Raw genomic sequence first — 17,640 nt, forward strand, 5'->3', positions numbered from 1 at the left:
AACTCCTTGAGACCTAGATCGCTAGGAACATGGCATGATATGCAAAGAGAATTCCTGAAAAAATTCTTTTCCGCACAAAGGACTAACTTTTTGAAAAGGCACATTAGCAATTTCCAACAAAAAGACCATGAAACATTTTATGAATGCTGGGAGAGATTTAAAGATTTGCTTCTCTCTTGTCCTCATCATGGGTTTGAAACATGGAGAACCATTAGTTTCTTTTACGAAGGGTTGTCTCCACAGTTAAAACAATTTATAGAGACTATGTGCAATGGTCTATTTTTGGAAAAGCAACCCGATGAGGCATGGGACTATTTAGATTCTCTCGCAGAGACTGCACAATTATGGGATACAGGGGATAGAGTGAATAAACCCAAGACTATTAAAATTTTATGAAGAAGTGCCTTCTTACTAGCAAGGAATTAACCTTCATGCACTTGACCCTAATGTCATCGTCTGTCCACTTTTCATGCATCACACGCTGATCAGTAGTCGGACGTGCTAGTAATGTGGGGATGTCATTGTCGAGCACATAGCCTATTTTCTCGCAATTCAGAACAATTTTGAGATTTCCAAGCTAGTCTCTGTAATTGGTACTAGTCAATCGGTTGGTTTCAAGAATACGGGTCAAAGGGTTTGAGGCTGACATTATGATCTGCAGAGAGTAAAGATTCTAGTTAGACTTTTGTACTTGATCCTTAATCTGTTCTAAGAACTTTTAGAACAAATGTACCTCCCACTATTTTCTCGAATTTCTTACAATCCCCTGGTAAGAAAACGGAAATCCTACGCGACTAGGGTTTCTAGTAGGTACTGCGGTCTCATCAATCTACATGGCACCTCACCTAACAGTTATTGGTGACACATAGATGGATGAGTGTACCACTCTTGTACAATGCTTCTCAAGCATGTTGCAGTGCAACTTGGTCTCTAAGCCATGAAGACCTCACCTAACAGTTATTGGTCCTATTTCTTAGTTAAGTCAGACCCACCGTATAACCGTAGGAATAAAGTCGTCATTGGGTCCTCACCTAACAGTTATTGGTGCCCAACCCCACCTTTATCCTACAACATCTCATGTCTATAGAGAGGTCCAGCCCCCCAATGCAACTTGACCACTGTATCCAGCCGAGACAAATCAACATTAGAAAGACCTTAGCAGCTCTACTACAGTGGAAGACCTATTGACTTAATATTGGTTAATTAGGTCTTAGTGTTTGCAACTTGAGCTCTTCATAAGAGGTAATCGAACTGATATAAGTAGCTTCCACTTGGAATATGGTTGTGTTTCTTGGTCAATTAGGCCATCTTGAGAGTCTAGTTCATTATATTTTTTTTTGCCCTAATTAATTAAAAATAAAGTATTTTTAGCATATTAGTTTGCCATAAAACACAACAGATTTATAAAATACTTATGTTTGATTAGCCACCTACTTTTTTTTTAAATATTATATATAATTTCTATTATACTTTTAATAAAAAATAGGTCTTTAATTCTTTACATCAAAATCTGAGATTGGCAAGGCTGGTAAAAGAAACATTTGCACTGATGCATGGGTGGTGAATGATGCACACTGGACCAATAGCATTCTCTCTCTCTATATGTATGTATGTATAAGAGAAAAAAATGGAGCAATAGTTATTAAGAAATTATATCGTACACCACGTGCAGCACTTCAATCACAATCGTTTGTTTCTATAGATTTTATTTATTAATTATTTATATTGGTGCACCGCTATGTGATGCAGAATATAATTTTTTATAGTTACTCGAGAAATTATTTTTTTTTATTTCGTGTAAAAGGAGTCCCCATCAAATGTTTGGGTCAGCTGGCGAGCCCACAGATAAAGAGAGGGGGAGTTTGTTCGGGCAGCCTTTTATTTCTTCTAGGGAACCTCGTCCGCGTGCTCGATCTTTCCAACGTCACATCACCACCGATCAAAACAAAGAATGACTACGTGTCCCCAACGTTGGGTTTAATCCTTTCGGGTGGGTCAACTAATGTCCATACATCATTGACCTTCATGGATTCCATTTCGGATTGCATGGCTCCAAGCCATGCATCAGAGTCATACCTCTGCATCGCATCCATGTAGGTGATCGGATCCTCATCGTTTTCATCAAGTTCGACAGGATCCCCATCCCGGACCAAGAAACCGTAGTATCTGTCCGGCTGACGTGGTACTCTATCTGATCGCCTTAATGGTGCATCTAAGATGGGTTCTGGATCTGATCTAATCAAATCCAACTCAATTGGTTCAGTGGATGGTGTCGGATCTTCTACATGTTGAACTTTCCTAAGCTCAACATTAGAGCTTTTAGTTCCTTCACTAAGAAATTCTTTCTCTAAGAAAATAGCTTTATTACTTACGAACAACTTTTGTTCTTCAGCAAAGTAGAAGTAATATCCTTTAGTTTCTTTAGGGTAACCAACAAAGAAGGCACTAAAATTTTAGTAGGATATCTGAAGAGCCATAAAAACAGGGGAGACCCTATTTTCAAGGAGTTCTAGCCATCAGTCGATTCAAAAATGGCCGATAATGGTGGCCTTAGAACTGTGAAGAAGGGGGAAATGGGTTTAGTGGTCATACCTCATCTCCGACGAAGCACCAGACTCCTCGTGCCCGATGAAGTTTGGGAAGAAGACAAACTCCTGAAAAAAGTCTACTTCTTCCAAGACACATGAGGCATAAATAATGTTTTTCTTTCTTTGCTCTAAGATTCGTGCGAGGAGGTCATTGGGCCAGTCAATGGATCGAGCCCTTAGAGAGAGATTGGGGGGCTGAAGATGGATATGGGGGGGATGGGGCCACGAGGTCACGATGGATTTGTTCTAGTTCCATATATCTCTTCCCATCTCATCACATCTAGATATTGAACTTGATTCAGAGTAGTGGCGGAGAGGAGACAAAGGAGAAGAATGGATTTAGTGGAGTCCCATGAACGACTCTTAACCCTAAAATATCGGGGTATTTTAGTTCTAAATTAATTTGAAGTCATCGTGTGTTGGTCATATGCTGTAATATCTTAATATCAGGGATAGCTGACAGGATCTATTGCAACAGAAGTAATTTTAAGCAACCAATTGAGACTTGTTAAAATATAAGGGTGCATGTGAGACGTTGAGAAAGTTGAGAGGTCAAAATATAACTTTATTTATTTATTTATTTTATATAAAGGGAACGGCGCTTGCTCTAACACTGCGTACGAGGCCCGAAGGGAGAGAGCCTCATGTTGACGGCGCGCCTCGCGTCGACGGCGCGTACCGTGCCGGTGCTGGGTCTGCGCCCCGCGCCGAGGGCGCGCTTGGTGCTGGGGCCGCGCCCCCGTGATTGAGGCGCGAGGCTCTTGGACGCGTAGGGCCCGCGGGCCCATCTGCAGGCCCTGGTGGTGCTGGGCCCTGGGGCTGGCCGCGAGCCCAGGCCCCTTAGGCCTAGCCTGTAGGGGGCCATAGGGCCAGGACATGGGGGGCCCACAGGCCTAGGTTGTGGTGGGCCCACTGGCCCAGTCAGCCTTGGGGTCGGGGGTCTGACTAAGCTGGACTTGCTGGTCCAGGACAAGCATACCCTGGTTAGCCCCCCGAGGTACCAGCAGGGCCTTTCCAATACAGCCCACCCTGTCAGGAGTTGGAGTCAGGGTTGGGGACCTCCCTGCCTGTTGGCCAGGACCTCCCCATGTTTGGCATGTCGAGCGAGCCGCGGCCATGGGATACTGAGGGCCTTGGGAGTGGCCCAAATGGGGTCTTCGGTTTGGCCCTCCACCCCCGACCTCGGGTAGTAAAATGGATAAGAACTGATATAATTGTTTTCGTCCGCGGCGGTCAAGGGGAGCGGCGGCGGGGGGAAGGGGAAGGCGGTGGTCTCGTCGGAGAGGGCGAAGAAGGTGGATGGATCGGGGAAGGCGGTCTCGATCTCCAAGCAGAAAGCTGTGACTGTCGCCTCCAAACAGGGGGTATTCCTCGAATGCTCTTGTGTTGTCTTGGGAAAGTTTCGATCTTGTCTGAGAATTACTGTGATCTATCGGTAGCGGTATGTGGATTTGTTGTCGGACGGCTTTAGGATAAACTTTTAGTTGGATTTGCTGGAGGTGCACACGTGGATTCATGCTGTTTGATCAAATTTTACTATAATTGTCGCTTAGATTTTCCATTTTTGCTTGATTTGTGGTCTTTGGAGGGTAGATTTTGATTTTGTGGTGTGTTCCTCTGTTTCCTGGATTATCCGGTTGAGAATTTGGCAGGAAATTGCTTGCTTGTAGTGTTCTCTAGTGATTTGTGGTGATGGAATACTTGTTCTCTATGCTGTCTTGTTTCGATTTCAGATCCCAAAATTTGACGTTTATTTTTCTTTAAAAATTAATGCATATTTATTCTCTTCTATTTCTTCTTGATTTAGTCTAAAATAAATTGGGCCTTCTTGGATTATGTTCATGTTAGAGTTCATCTTGATGGAGGTTCTGGAATGCAATAATTTTCTTTTCTGTTGGTCCCCCATAATTTTAACTTCTGGCTTTTTAAATCAACAGTGAAATAATTAAAATTTCTTGCAATCCCTTAAATCCAATTTGGGTGCTCATTTACTTAATTCTTCCTCTTTGCATGTATTTCCTCTGTTTGATTTATGTAAGTTTTGATTCTGGAACGAAGGTGAAAGAAAAATCGTCATCAACTTCTGCGAGAACTGTTGCCAAAACAATCAAAACAACGGCTGTCAAAGTGAGGGCTCAGAAGAAAGTCTATTCCTTGGCCGGCCAGAAGTATGATCCTCCTGAAGAGGTTACAGACTTGCACATTCACTTCCTTATTTCTACTTATTCTGAGGTGATAAATTCCTTTGGAAAAATTTCTTACGCTGTGGCTGTGGATTCTTCATGGCAGAGAGAACCCTTGCGGATATTTTAAGAATCCTTATCAAAGCAGATTCCATCAAGTGAAATGGCAGAGTTCTGGTAAGACTATTATTCTCATGTGCCTTTCATCCCCTCCTTCCCTATATGCCAAAATGGAAAATAAATGAAGTTACTTGAGCTTCTATGTTGTTGTAAATATTCTACTTGCTTTCTTTGGTTGTAGTTTGCGGTTGGATTCTTACTGTTCTGCCGAATGTTTTATTAAATTCCTTCTAGTTTTAATTTAAAACAGAACTCGTACATTTAGGTTTTGAATATCATAAACTTAGGGCATGGGGCATTATGCTTGTATAATTACTATCTTGGAACTAGCGCTTGATGAGTACATGCTGTTCTATGGAACTTAGAAAGCATGCTTTATTAATGTCTCATTTCGAGCTTGTTATAGATGCCAGTTCAATGACCTTCCCTTTTCTGCTTGTACTTCTAATTTCCTGATGTTCAACTAAAAAAGAATGTTGCCTTGTTGCATGCAAGAACACATTAAGATTTGTACGTATTGGCTTGTTGAATTTGCCAAATAATTGAACTACTTACTTCCAATTTTGGGTTACTGTGTAATGTATTTCTGCATTTGTCAGTTAACTTTGGCATCTTCATGTAAATGATAGATTTCTTTCTTTCATTAACCCCCTTGATTATTTAAGTAGCGGCAATAATGGACGATAATTATGTCATAAGCATAGTGCATTCTTTACATTTTCTTAGAGCATATGAAAAGATTGATGCAGGACAGCAGGAAGAGAAAGGAAGAGAGAAAAGGGAGAGAGGAGAAATAGGGAAGAAGAAGAGAGGAGGGAGAAAGAGGGTTGAAGAACTAGGCTTCGCATCTAGCTCCACTCAGAGTTTCACACGCCAGAGCTTGAAGAAAGAGAATCAATTTTTATTTCCTTCATAGCATAATCCTAAACGATATACCTTCTAACATATTTATAGACCCAAAAATGCCCAAAAACCCTAAAGCTATGAAGCCTCACAAAAGATCCTCAAAATAATAAAATACCAAAATAAGCCCTAAAGGCTGTCAAACAACAAAATACCCTAATAAACCCAAATAACATAAAATCACTCCCATAATAAAATTAAACTGGTTGGACCACCCTTCTGCGGCGATCGTAAACTCGAGTGATGGGTGACCTGGCACTGGTGTCCGCACCAACTCCCCCCAGGTAGGAAGAAGTCGACCTTGATAAAAGTGGCTCGGTGTAGCCCCGGTAGTACTCCAACAAGTCCAGGTCAATCTGTTGTAGCTCCTCGCGCGGGATCCAAGTGTAGCCAGATTTTGATCATCCTCGGTGGCGGCAGGAGATGGCGTGGCGGAGCAGCGAGGGTGGCGATGCGGCGAGGGCGACGGCGGCACGGCATGCGGACGAAGAAGACGAACAGGTAATCCTTTTTTTTCTTTTTTTTTCTCTTTTTTTTCTTTTCTTTCTCTTTTTTTCCTCTTTTTTTCTTTTTTTTCTTTTTTTCTCTTTTTTTTTCAAACCAAGTGGATTCAGGTTGACGGGCGCAACTCGCTCCACTAACCCGTTATTGTGCTTCTTCTCTGCGGGTTGTTGCGGGCGGTTACGCCGGCTTCCGTGACGGGCGTGTGGAGTGCAGCGTTGGCTGGCGACAGGGTCAAGGGTTTCGACGAGGATGAAGGGGCAGAGGCAGTGTTGAGGACGATGGGGTGTCAGGGAGGGGCAGCGGTGCTCCTCTTCTCATATCCGAACAAGGATGACGATGGAGGAGGGGTTTCCCTTTGCTTTCCTCGGGGTCGCCATGTCTCAGGGATTCTCTTTCTCTTCTTGTACGCCGCTGGAAGGAGGAGACGCTCACGAGAACAGGGCTTGGAAGTTCGGTTTCGGAAGAAGAAACGGGGAGCAGGGAAGCGGAAGAGGGAATAGTGAACCTTCTGGAGAAGACACCCCAAAGTTTTTCCTCCCGCATGAAGCCTAAGCCCACGACCCACAGCAACCCAAGATTTTCTCTTTCTGCGTAGCCATGCTCTGATACCAAAGTTGATGCAGGACAGTAGGGAGAGAAAGGAAGAGAGAAAAGGGAGAGGAGAAATAGGGAAGAAGGAGAGAGGAGGGAGGAGGAGAAGGAACTCGGCTTCGCACCTAGCTCCGCTCAGGGTTTTACATGCCAGAGCTTGAAGAAAGAGAATGAATTTTTATTTCATTCATAGCATAACCCTAAACGATGTACGGTCCAACATATTTATAGATCCAAAAATGCAAAAAAAAAACTTAAAAGAAACTAGTCTCACAAAAGACCCTCAAAATAACGAAATACCAAAATAAGTTCCAAAGACTGTCAAATAAGAAAATATCCTAATAAGCCCAAATAACATAAAATCACTCCTAGAATAAAATCAAACTGGCTGGACCATCCTTCTGCAGCGACCATAAACCCGAGTGACGGGTGACCTGGCACCGGTGTCCGCACCAAAGATAGAAAGTATTTAGTCTGGCAATGCATACTAATAGCATGGGTTTCTTTAAGGCTGTAATTCCGTACAATCAAAAATACTAAACATTGCACTGCCTAATTATCTTGTCAACCAACACAAAAAGGTAAAGAAAAAAAAAAATCAAACCATTGAAATATTTTGCTTGATTTTAGGAAGGCTTGAGTTCTGTGTTACCACTGGATCTGACTCCCCAATGATCTAGTGATGGCATTACAAAGGCAAGATTTATCGTGAAAACCATCTCTTCACACATTGCTTTATGTTCACCATCATCTTTTGCAGCTATCGTTCATAACTGAAGGAAAAATTGACTGACCAAAAGATGTTTGCCAAAGAGATTTGTTTGACTATCTTGAACTGAACAAAAGTACAAGCTGCAACTTGCGCTCATTTCTGATCTTGTGCATGTAAAATCTAAAATTGAGTTGGAAGAATTGTTCTCCACATTTAAAAGGCTTGTGAAGACAGTCTTGGGAAAGGGGAGCTGATAATTTTTTAATAGTCTTCCAAAAATTTTAAAAAAAAATTGTTCATATATCCAAAAATTGGTCATGTATGAGATCTTGGATCTGTACTTTAGAGCTTGAGATCTCATACTAGAGCCTAGACTTCATACTGATTTGCTTCGATTAAGTGAGGCCTATAGACTTTTCAACAAATAGAAAACCAAGCTTCATATATCCAAAAATTGGTCCTTATCCATTTAACCTAGACCTTTTCAACCAACAATAACTTTTAAACAATGGCTGGATAAGGGAACAAATAACTTTTTATGGTTAGCTAATCAACATCCAAACACAACTTAAACAAATAATCCAGCAGATTACTACTCTCGCTTAGGTTTTTCTAGATCTTTTTCTGCTATACAAACTGCTCTTAGGGGTGTTGAATCTAGAGATTGTGAGTCCAAGATGCTAATATTTTCCCGGATCATCATAATTTGGATGACTTCCTCTCTTTGAAAAATTTAAAGCTTCTTAAGATTCCAGGACTTCTATCTTTTTTTTTTTTTGAGATCCTTTCTACAACTTTTCTTCCGGTTTCAACTATGAATGACAATTTATGATTCGATCCCCAACCCAAACCCCAATCACCTTGACTCAAAATTTTAAAAAATTGCAAAGAATTACCCAAAATTCAGGATGAATTCATGTAAACAAAAATTTAAAATATCAAATAAACAATATAAAAATTTTAAAATATTTATATATTTATTTATGAGAAAATAAGCTTGTGAGAAGCAAAATCAAGCAATAAGTGATACCATTAAAAAAAAAAAAGAAGCACATAGCTTCGTTAAGTTATAATTCACAAAGGTTTGATTAATGGATAAATCATAAAATTCATAAATATATGTAATAAATGACTGGATCATTTTTGTTATTTCATCCATAAAATATTTCAAAGATCAAGGAAAAACAAAAAAATATATTGTAAGAAATTTTCAACAATCCAGAAAATTCCCAACAAGAAGTGCGAGCAGCCACAGTAATAAGACAGGTAGCCAATTCCCAACAAGCCCAAGCAGTAAAAAGGTAAGAACCATAAAGATTGTGGATTGTGGAGAGGATAAAGCTCATCCTTGGGAGATCTAAAATGAGTACTTTGTATCTAAGCCATACCCAACGCAACCCTCCCCACATAAGAAGGACAGCTAACCTTTCCAGAAGCAAGGGTTTTAGGAGCTGGAATCACATCAGGTTGGCCAAGCCACAGCGAGAGATACATAGAGAGAGAGAGAGAGACGGACAAACAGAGAGGGAGAGAAAGGTGAGTATAGTTTTCCCTGAGCCCGTGTTCCAAATATGGTGGAGACAGCAAGATCGCTCCCCATAGCTGTAAATTCTCACCCCGTGGTCAGGATATTGTTAGGTAGGTTTGCTGTTGGCTCGCTATTTTTTTGGATTTTTATAAGTTTCTTTCTTTTGATGTGTGATTTCAAAACTTGTTCTCTTCACGGGCATGGTATATGTTGGTTTTTGGATGGCTCTTGAGCTTGGTTTTGGATATCAGAATTTGATTGTTGGTCTTCGATGGGTCACAGATTTTTCTCAGGATGGTTTTGGTGGTTGTTTTGGATTTTGACCTTTCGATTCTGTAGTTCTGGCTCTGTTTATTTGAGAGGACTGGCGATTTTTTTCCCCTTATATTTTTGTCCGGAATTAAGGATTCTATGGGTGTCTATTTGAATCTATGTGTTGCTGTATCTTGTGACCATGGTTAAAGGCATATTTTTTTATTGATTATAGATTAGAAAAGTTCCATTTTTTTGAGTGAAAGATATTGATTTTATTTTGTCTCTTGGAAAATTAATTGGGTAGACGACATCAGTCTTAGATTAGCTATTTCTTGTTTTCTTTTTTGCCTCGAAACTTTCTTCAAGTTTGGGGAAGATGAATTACTTCAAACAAAATGCCCTAGCAAATGTAAAATTATGTGCAGTGCCCCCTACCCTTATTAGATTACTCTCGGTGTCTAATTAGGTTCCCTGAATAGCTTATGTGATAATTTTTCACTTGGCACATGAAACTCCTTATGGATAGCTTAATGTTAATGTTCATCTCAGATTAGTATATCTGTGCTACTTTTCTTGTATAACTTTTTCTTGAAATTTTAATATTTTCACTCTATCCCCTGTATCCCATAATTCACTCTATCCCCTGTATCTGTGCTATTGGTAGGTGAGCAGAGCTGTTAGTACAATTTTTTTTAGAGGTTGACACTATTACCATCGGCAGAGCAGAGCTTACACACACACACAATGATTTTTTTTATGCTTTTTCTTATTGAGGTATTGGGGGTGCAGTGGGAGTATACTGATATTTGATTTTTCTCATGCAAGGTACTAGGGGACCACTCTTTTAAGTTAACTTTGGATTTTGAGAATGCTTACTTTTTCCATCACATCTTGGTATAAGAGTAGTCATGAAGTTCTTCAATTCTTTCCATGGCCCTCATCTTTATTATTAATGACAAAAATCCTTATCTAACAAAAGGGTAAAAATCCACCAAACTTGTTAAAATAACAAAATCAATTATTAAGATGGGCTAAAAACCAGGAAAACAAAACCAAAGTAAAGAAAGAATGATAAATAATGTTAAGGTTTTTTAAGATCTGACTAGTGTCCAATTAACAGGAAAACCACATAAGCTAGACTAACAGTAAAATAAAAGGGGAATATCAAAAACCAAAGTTCATACAAATGCAAAGACCCAGCTCCTATTCTGGCACTTGCTAAATTCAACTGGTTTAGACTGTCCAGAACTGGGTAAGAATATTATGTAGCTCAAATGCTAGATGCAACAAATCCAGATCTCTCTCTCTCTCTCTCTCTCTCTCTCTAAAGCGCACACAATGGGGATGTCAAAAATAAAACACTGATCGCTCATACCAAATAAGAGATGGAAGTTAAGCCAGTTCCAGACTAAAAATGTTCTTAAAATGTGTTTTTGTTGTCATATAATAATAGCCTATTTATGTGACATTTATCAATTGTTCTCCTGAACTTGCGAGAGAAACAGAGACAGAGACAGAGAGAGAGACAGACAGAGAGAGAGAGAGAGAGATGAAGGGGGGTGGAGATTTTTTTATTTTATTTTATTTTTTGATGTGAAGGGAGGGGAGCGAGGGGGGGGGGATGGAGATAAGTGAATCAGCATATAAGTTAACATATGAAAGCTTACTTTGCTTCACAGTTAGGCCTGCAAGAGTGACAGATTCTGCTTGCATAGTTTGCCTTGTGCATAGCATCAACAACAACCAAATCATATCCATCACAGTCACCCTGTCATATAAATAGGCAAATCAATCAGCTGTCTGGAATATGGGATTGGTAATGAAAATACGCCCCTTAACGGAAAAATGTTAAAAAAAAAACCTTTGGCCTCTCCAGGTAAATGTTATAAAACTCAGGTGCTGGTTCTTGATTATTTTTTTGTAAAGACCTAATTCCATCCTGTTTCTCAAACCATTTCCAAGCTGGATAAACCTGAAAATATTGATTAAGAAAAAAGCATCAAAATCCACATTGTAAACTCCAAAGTCACCATTTAACTGCTCCTAAGGCTTGAAGCTAAAATTGTAGGAACAATGTGAGCCAGTTTCATGTGCATTATGTTATATCATGGGTTAGAGAACCAAAGGAAAAAAGAAAACCCAAAGTGTAGAAGAGGGATGCAAAGGTTTATTAAATTGACAATCATGAGGTCTCCAGTTAGCATTTTCAATTATCATAATGGTTTCAGAGCAAATTATGGGTCAATATTAGGCCACAGAAATTTCTGATATCCATGTTTATGCTCAAACAGCTACAAAAGAAGCAACTTGAGAGTCTAAGGTACTTCTGATGCTGATTTTTTTTTTTTGCCCTAATTTATATTAGAAATTTATTTTAAATCCTAATTTCTAGAATCGCGGTCAAATATCCTAAAATTGCATTCCAAAATTAATTACGTTATCGAGTGCCCGATGGCGTAAAGAGTTATATTATCTAAGACATATTATGCTCTATGTTGGTCGGCATTGAATCTGAGCTAGTTAGCACATCCAACCTGTCCAACAAATTCAGCTTTGCATGAATATGAGTAACAGAAGCTATATTAGATATTCGATCATTTTGCTTGATTTAAGTCTTCAGGCATCAGTGGAGAAAAATGCGTGGGAACTGAAGCAATATATTGAGGAGCTCTACTGGGGATCTGGAAAGCATGTGCTACTTCTTGGGCACAGCAAAGGCGGGGTTGATGCTGCAGCAGCATTGTCCTTGTACGCGCGGGGGGGGGGGGGGGGGGGGGGGGTGGGGTGCTGCTGCCGCCATAAAAGAGGGGGAAGATGTGGATGGAGAAGGGAATGGAGACATATAAATGGTGAGAGAAAGAGAAGGAAAGGCGATGGATTCATCTTGTTTGGATAATGGAAGGAGAGGGAAAGAGAAAAAAAAGAGTAAATGTGTTGAAATGAGAGGGAGAGAAGGTTTTTCAAAAGGAATGAAGGTGAAAGACCATGGATTCATCTTGTTGGATAATGGAAGGAGAGGGAAAAAGAAAAAAAAGAGAGTACATGTGCTGAAATGAGAGGGAGACAAGGTTTGTCAAAAGGAATGAAGGCGAACTAAGCAGCCAAGAGATAAAGGCTATCTGCCCCAAGTTGGCAAAATTTTTCAAGAATTTCGTTCTTGGTCATATGCTAGCCAAACAGCCTGTACATGAGAAACCAAGTCATGACATTATTTACACATTTAATTTGAAAATTTTAAAATATCAAATTATACCATGGAATACGTACTTCCATATATCCATCTAGCATATACTATGGTGGAATTGTCCATATACCATTTATTTATTTTAATATGAATGTTGAAATTACATCATTATAGCTGTAATAACATACTATGGTAAAGCAACATACACGCTTGCACGGATCCTCACATACTCCTCTCATTTAAGCCCTGACGTTCTTATCAGGCTAAGGGTTCAAATCCATTCAAATCTAATCACAAGCACCACGATCGGCCTATAGTCAGCCCCAATGAATCTGTGCTATAGTGTCCTCTAGTCCACATAGATTTTAGACCAGGTCCGCTCTAATACCATTTGTAATAATTCAGGATCTCATCCAAAATTGCTAGTCAGAAGGTATTGTTTGGATTCCTTGATCTTGTATAAGTACCCAAAATCTACCCATTGAATAACTAATGTGGGACTAAACACATATTTCAAGAACGAAATTATCTTAAGGGGAGGGGGGAAATGTAATAGCCAATTTTTTTTCGACTAATGGGCCGGCCCGAGAGGATCAAGCGAGCCCTTGTTGCTCGCGATTGGGAGAAGGAGAAGACTCCCGACTGGAGTCTTCTTCCTCCTCCATTATCGCCGGACTCTGGGAGTTCTAGAGCGATCTAAAAACCAGCCACAAACCCTAGGAATCATCTATTTAAGGCCTTTTCTTTCTTCTTTGAATTTCACCATCGAAATCGCTAAAGATCGTCTTCGATTTTAAGCATTCTTCCTGAGTTCTTTCTCCGATTTCCACTGAGAAGAGTCGCCGAAACACTCCTTGGTATAACGAAAAAGGGGAAGTAGTATATCAGGGGAACCCTATTTTGAGTTCCATTCAAATCTAATCACAAGCACCACGATCGGCCTATGGTCAGCCCCAATGAATCTGTGCTATAGTGTCCTCTAGTCCACATAGATTTTAGACCAGGTCTGCTCTAATACCATTTGTAATAATTCAGGATCTCATCCAAAATTGCTAGTCAGAAGGTATTGTTTGGATTCCTTGATCTTGTATAAGTACCCAAAATCTACCCATTGAATAACTAATGTGGGACTAAACACATATTTCAAGAACGAAATTATCTTAAGGGGAGGGGGGAAATGTAATAGCCAATTTTTTTTCGACTAATGGGCCGGCCTGAGAGGATCAAGCGAGCCCTTGTTGCTCGCGATTGGGAGAAGGAGAAGACTCCCGACTGGAGTCTTCTTCCTCCATTATCGCCGGACTCTGGGAGTTCTAGAGCGATCTAAAAACCAGCCACAAACCCTAGGAATCATCTATTTAAGGCCTTTTCTTTCTTCTTTGAATTTCACCATCGAAATCGCTAAAGATCGTCTTCGATTTTAAGCATTCTTCCTGAGTTCTTTCTCCGATTTCCACTGAGAAGAGTCGCCGAAACACTCCTTGGTATAACGAAAAAGGGGAAGTAGTATATCAGGGGAACCCTATTTTCAAGGAGTTCCAAGTCTTCAATCAGTAGAGTACTGCAACGAAGTCTTCCATTTTGTTTCTTAGCTACTAGGCCGTTCCACAACATGAGTCTGATAGTGAGACATCTGATGACCATGAAAATGATTTCTCTGAAGAAGATGATAGAGGTGAAGGTGAGAGTTCTGCTTCAGATACAGAAAGTGACTTGGACCTGAATTCAGGAGCGATGTGGGATATAAAAGGAGATGGCTATTTTAAAATGGATGATTCTTTAGATTCTATCACTGATGATCGTGAATGGGGTGCTCGTATGACAAAATCTAGCCTTGTTCCGCCAATTACTAGAAAATATGAAGTTATTGACCAGTATGTTATTATAGCAGATGAGGAGGAAGTGCAACGAAAGATGCAGGTTGCTTTACCATAGTAATCCTACTATAATGATGAATTTAAAATAAATTTCTAATATAAATTAGGGCAAAAAAAAATCAGCATCAGAAGTACCTTAGACTCTCAAGTTGCTTCTTTTGTAGCTGTTTGAGCATAAACATGGATATCAGAAATTTCTGTGGCCTAATATTGACCCATAATTTGCTCTGAAACCATTATGATAATTGAAAATGCTAATTGGAGACCTCATGATTGTCAATTTAATAAACCTTTGCATCCCTCTTCTACACTGTGGGTTTTCTTTTTTCCTTTGGTTCTCTAGCCCATGATATAACATAATGCACATGAAACTGGCTCACATTGTTCCTACAATTTTAGCTTCAAGCCTTAGGAGCAGTTAAATGGTGACTTTGGAGTTTACAATGTGGATTTTGATGCTTTTTTTTTAATCAATATTTTCAGGTTTATCCAGCTTGGAAATGGTTTGAGAAACAGGATGGAATTAGGTCTTTACAAAAAAATAATCAAGAACCAGCACCTGAGTTTTATAACATTTACCTGGAGAGGCCAAAGGTTTTTTTTTTAACATTTTTCCGTTAAGGGGCGTATTTTCATTATCGTATATTCATTTTATATAGGTATAACTTATTATCGTGGTATACTTATTTTATGGAGAATTATAAATTACATAACCAGAGAATGTGCAAATGTACTAGTGAACTACCTCGAGATTGCGGAACTTTTTTAAAATGGAATTGTGTCAATCCAAAACTTCTTGGGGTATCTAAAATGGGCCTAGGCCGAATCAGGTCGGATCCCATTACCAAACCATAGTTCCGGTTCGAACCGGCGTTACTCGGCCCTCGGTCCGACTTTGAAACCCGGTCTCCCACTCTCTCTCTCTCTCTCTCGCTCCCCCTCCCTCCCTCCCTCCTCTTCTGCGGTTGATCTCTAGCAGCACCGACCGAAACCCTCGCTCGAACCCTATCTCCAATTCCACGCTCTTTCCTTTCCATCTGATGCCTCATTTGGTCATGGTGTCGTCTGCCTCCTCGCTCCTGCCCACGGGAAGCTTCCCGTCTTCTTTGATCCAAACTTCGCTGTTTTTCTCTTTTTTTTTTTCTGAAGATTTATTTGATTTCTCCATGGAAATTGATTGCTTTAGCTTTGTTATGTTGTTTTCTCTTAATTTTTGAACTCCTTTTCTTTATCTTTGGCCGGGCCCTCGCGTCCTTCCTGCCGTGCACCCCGTGCACTGCCCTAGCGCAAGGCCCGACCCTGGCTCACTTGGCCGCGCGCGCACCTGCGCGCGGTCCAGCTCCTCTGCGCGCGCCCCGCGCGCGTTAATGCCGCTCTGCCGTGCGCACGCCCGCGCACGGTCCGCCGACTGTGTGCGCGCGCCGCGCGCGCACTTCTCCGCTCGGCCTGGCCGCGCGCGCTCCTGCGCACGGCCTGCTCACGGCCAAGTCTGGGCACGCGTCTTCTGCGCATGCCGTCCCGAGGCCTGGTGCGTGCGCCTCTTTCGCACGCCGCAGCGTCCGCCCTTCCGTGCCCCGCGCACGGCCTGCAGGTGGGCCGACGCCTACGCGCTCCGTGCGCTCTCTTGGCCTCCACGCTTGACCCATCCACGCGCGCCTTTGCGCATGGGCCATCGTCCGCGCACGTCTCCGCTGCGTGCGCCCCTGTGCACAGGCTGGGTCTCGCAGTGGACGCCCGCATAATTGTCCAATTAAACTTTGAAGTCGGATATATGAGCTTGGGTATTTCGTGATTTATGGATACCTTGTTCATACCAAAATAAAGCTCCACAATACTGGCATTCATATTCAGGTGATGCAAGATTTAATGGGTCCCTAAAGTTTCCTTTAAAAAAGATGATAACTTCTTTTTTCCATAATGTCCTAGCATTGGACAGTATCACAGCAAAAAGCTCGACATTATAAAAAAAAAACCTTGATTTTTTATAGCCAAAAGTGCTGGAGCCTTCTTGACTAAACAATTGCCAACCAGCCAAGTTTGCAATAAAATCTGGCTCTTGAATTGTGTCCCTTTTGCACATTAAGAAAATCCAATATTAATGAACATTATAAAATGGTTGAACCAAGCATTTATTTCCAAGAAACAAATTATACTTTGATCAATTATTGATGCGACGTATCCTCTAGAAGTAACACTTTCCATAATTGATCACGCATCTTCTCCCTCCAAAATAATACTTGGTAAATTATCAGGTCTACATATTGTTAAGCTTGCATTCCATTTAGCATCAGACAATTGATTTTGATTAGCGTTTGCAGAGCATTCATAGGCAATGGTGTTTAGCTTTCCTTAATGGTTGACCACATGAATGGAATTCCTAGCCATGCTTCTTGAACAATCCTTCTTTTTTGATAATCTTCAAGTTCTTTGTTCTGCAACTATATTCATCCTTACTATTCTATTTTGCCTACTCGCTTTCTACTGGATCCATCTTATCTTTCTAGGAAGAGAAAAATCTACACTTAAAAGAGAAAAAAGGACCAAGCTAATTAAAATATGATCAACCATTTAGTGCATATCACTTCAGTAATTTTTAATTGACTTATACTAGCAACTCCTCATTTTTTGCTATGAACGCTTGGTTCCGCATATACCATAGCTAACCATTTAGTCTAATTCTTTAAAATATGATCCATCTTACGAAGCTATTTTGACTCTTCTTTCTGACAAGCACCTGCACTATCACTTCAGTGTCTCTACACTGTGGACTCGAGTCTCGTCCATCCATAAGAAAAGCGATCTGTGCACTGATCTCATCGGATCGATCACCGTCCTCGTGATGATCCATTGATCAGGAGCATTTAGAAATTAATCACCAATGATACATGGCTCAAATTCTCAACTCTCGAAAATATGTATCATCATCTTATTAATTTCTTGGATGATTCATAGACACATAAAAAATATGAATAAAAAAGATGCCTGTGGAGTGATTGATTATAACCCTATTTGATTTTGATGAGCTCAAAGCATTTAAGTATATCTTATGTTTACTAATGAATTCAATCTAGTGTTTCAGTGATATTCTTGTAAATTTAAGGTTAAGTGTCTCTAGATTTGGTTCAAGACAATTTGGATAAGTTAAGAAGTCAAGATGAACCAAAGTCTGAGACTCGAGTCGACTCCGGGATATTA

The 17,640-nt window shown here is 40.5% G+C and overlaps 1 protein-coding gene and 1 pseudogene across 6 annotated transcripts in view; one reads left to right on the top strand and one right to left on the bottom strand.

The window, feature by feature from the left end:
* Positions 1-96: 96 nt before the first annotated feature.
* On the bottom strand, positions 97-194 carry LOC120105271 (annotated as a pseudogene).
* A 3,407-nt stretch (positions 195-3,601) lies between these two features.
* LOC113461341 overlaps positions 3,602-17,640 on the top strand; it is an 81,603-nt gene continuing 67,564 nt past the window's right edge. For 2 of the 6 annotated variants that reach the window (XM_039117595.1, XM_039117597.1), the window contains exons 1-3: positions 3,602-3,952; positions 4,647-4,775; positions 4,878-6,295. The gene's annotated coding sequence lies outside the window, so the exon portion shown is untranslated. Of the gene's footprint in view, positions 3,953-4,646; positions 4,776-4,877; positions 6,296-6,511; positions 9,537-17,640 lie in introns of those variants that run through there. The other 4 variants (XM_039117598.1, XR_005507667.1, XM_039117596.1 and 1 more) reach the window with 4 other exon arrangements.

This window comes from Phoenix dactylifera, unplaced genomic scaffold, assembly GCF_009389715.1.
Source record: "Phoenix dactylifera cultivar Barhee BC4 unplaced genomic scaffold, palm_55x_up_171113_PBpolish2nd_filt_p 000245F, whole genome shotgun sequence".
In the NCBI taxonomy this organism is placed as follows: Eukaryota; Viridiplantae; Streptophyta; class Magnoliopsida; order Arecales; family Arecaceae; genus Phoenix; species Phoenix dactylifera.